Below are 2,516 nucleotides of genomic sequence, written 5' to 3'. Positions count from 1 at the left end.
GCTCAGAACCGTGTTGGACCTTCCCAACACCAAACTTAGAGTTTGAATGTGGGGGTTCAACACCAAACTTAGAGTTTGATTGTGGCCTCCCAACACCAAACTTAGAGTTTGACTGTGGGGGCTCTGTTTGGCTCTGTTTTGAGAGAAGCTCTTCATGCTTCTTCTCCATGATGATAGAGGGATATCCTTGGGCCTTAAACACCATGGATTCTTCATTCACTTGAATGATCAACTCTCCTCCATCAACATCAATCACAGCCTTTGCTGTGGCTAGGAATGGTCTGCCAAGGATGATGGATTCATCCATGCACTTCCCAGTCTCTAGGACTATGAAATCAGTAGGGATGTAATGGTCTTCAACCTTAACCAGAACATCCTCTACAAGTCCATAGGCTTGTTTTCTTGAGTTGTCTGCCATCTCTAGTGAGATTTTTGCAGCTTGCACCTCAAAGATCCCTAATTTCTCCATTACAGAGAGGGGCATGAGGTTCACACTTGACCCTAAGTCACACAAGGCCTTCTTGAAGGTCATGGTGCCTATGGTACAAGGTATAGAAAACTTCCCAGGATCCTGCCTCTTTTGAGGCAGTTTCTGCCTAGACAAGTTATCCAGTTCTTTGGTGAGCAAGGGAGGTTCATCTTCCCAAGTCTCATTTCCAAATAACTTGTCATTTAGCTCCATGATTGCTCCAAGGTATTTAGCAACTTGCTCTTCAGTGACATACTCATCCTCTTCAGAGGAAGAATACTCATCAGAGCTCATGAAAGGCAGTAGTAAGTCCAAGGGAATCTCTATGGTCTCAGTTTGAGCCTCAGATTCCCAAGGTTCCTCATTGGGAAACTCACTGGAGGCCAGTGCACGCCCATTGAGGTCTTCCTTAGTGGCGTTCACTGCCTCTTCTTCCTCCCAGAATTCGGCCATATTGATGGCTTTGCACTCTCCTTTTGGATTTTCTTCAGTGTTACTTGGGAGAGTGCTTGGAGGAAGTTCAGTAATTTTCTTGCTCAGCTGACCCACTTGTCCTTCCAAGTTTCTAATGGAGGATCTTGTTTCATTCATGAAACTTTGAGTGGTCTTTATTAGATCAGAGACCATGGTTGCTAAGTCAGAATTATTCTGCTTAGAACTCTCTGTCTGTTGCTGAGAAGATGATGGAAAAGGCTTGCTATTGCTAAGCCTGTTTCTTCCACCATTATTATTGAAACCTTGTTGAGGTCTCTCTTGATTCTTCCATGAGAGATTTGGGTGATTTCTCCATGAAGAATTATAGGTATACCATAGGGTTCTCCTAGGTAATTCACCTCTTCCATGGAAGGGTTCTCAGGATCATAGGCTTCTTCCTCAGATGAAGCATCCTTAGTACTGTTTGGTGCATTTTGCATTCCAGACAGACTTTGAGAAATCAAATTGACTTGTTGAGTCAATATTTGTTCTGAGCCAATATGGCATTCAGAGCATCAATCTCAAGAACTCCTTTCTTCTGACCAGTCCCATTGTTCACAGGATTCCTTTCAGAAGTGTACATGAATTGGTTATTTGCAACCATTTCAATCAGTTCTTGAGCTTCTGCAGGCGTCTTCTTCAAATGAAGAGATCCTCCTGCAGAGCTATCCAAAGACATCTTGGATAGTTCAGAGAGACCATCATAGAAAATACCTATGATGCTCCATTCAGAAAGCATGTCAGATGGACATCTTCTGATTAATTGTTTGTATCTTTCCCAAGCTTCATAGAGGGATTCTCCATCCTTCTGTCTGAAGGTTTGGACTTCCACTCTAAGCTTACTCCATCTTTGTGGAGGAAAGACTTTGCCAAGAAGGCATTGACTAGCTTTTCCAAGAGTCCAGGCTTTCTTTAGGTTGAGTGTCCAACCATATTCTAGCTCTGTCTCTCACAGCAAAAGGGAATAGCATCAGTCTATAGACCTCAGGGTTAACCCCATTAGTCTTGACTGTGTCACAGATTTGCAAGAACTCAGCTAAAAACTGATGAGGATCTTCCATTGGAAGTCCATGAAACTTGCAATTCTGTTTAGCATTAGAGAAACTAATTGAGGCTTAAGCTCAAAGTTGTTTGCTCCAATGGCAGGGATTGAGATGCTTCTCCCATAGAAATCAGGAGTAGGTGCAGTAAAGTCACCAAGCACCTTCCTTGCATTGTTGGCATTGTTGTTGTTTTCGGCTGCCATGTCTTCTCCCTTGAAGAATTCGGTCAAGCCCTCTAAAGAGAGTTGTGCTTTGGCTTCTCTTAGCTTTCTCTTCAAGGTCCTTTCAGGTTCAGGATCAGCTTCAACAAGAATGCCTTTGTCTCTGCTTCTGCTCATAAGAAATAGAAAAAGAAGAAGAGAATGTGGAATCCTCTATGTCACAGTATAGAGATTCCTTGAAATGTCAGAGGAAAAGAGAAATAGTAGAAGAAGGAGAAGGAGAATTCGAATTTTAATAGATAAAATTCGAATTGTGCATTTAGAAGGAGTAGTACTCCATAAATAGAAGGATGTGGGAAGGAGGGAAGA

At 42.6% G+C, this 2,516-nt stretch overlaps 1 non-coding gene across 1 annotated transcript; it reads left to right on the top strand.

Annotated features, from left to right (window-relative positions):
- The first annotated feature begins 1,680 nt into the window (after window positions 1-1,680).
- Window positions 1,681-1,784, top strand: LOC130952871 (small nucleolar RNA R71). Its single transcript, XR_009075047.1, has one exon. It is a non-coding gene; the product is annotated as a small nucleolar RNA R71 (small nucleolar RNA).
- The last annotated feature ends 732 nt before the right edge of the window (window positions 1,785-2,516 follow it).

This window comes from Arachis stenosperma, chromosome 9 (assembly GCF_014773155.1).
Source record: "Arachis stenosperma cultivar V10309 chromosome 9, arast.V10309.gnm1.PFL2, whole genome shotgun sequence".
NCBI lineage: Eukaryota > Viridiplantae > Streptophyta > Magnoliopsida > Fabales > Fabaceae > Arachis > Arachis stenosperma.
Note: the sequence above shows the minus strand (reverse complement) of the source record. Positions and strands in the feature narration are given on the sequence as shown.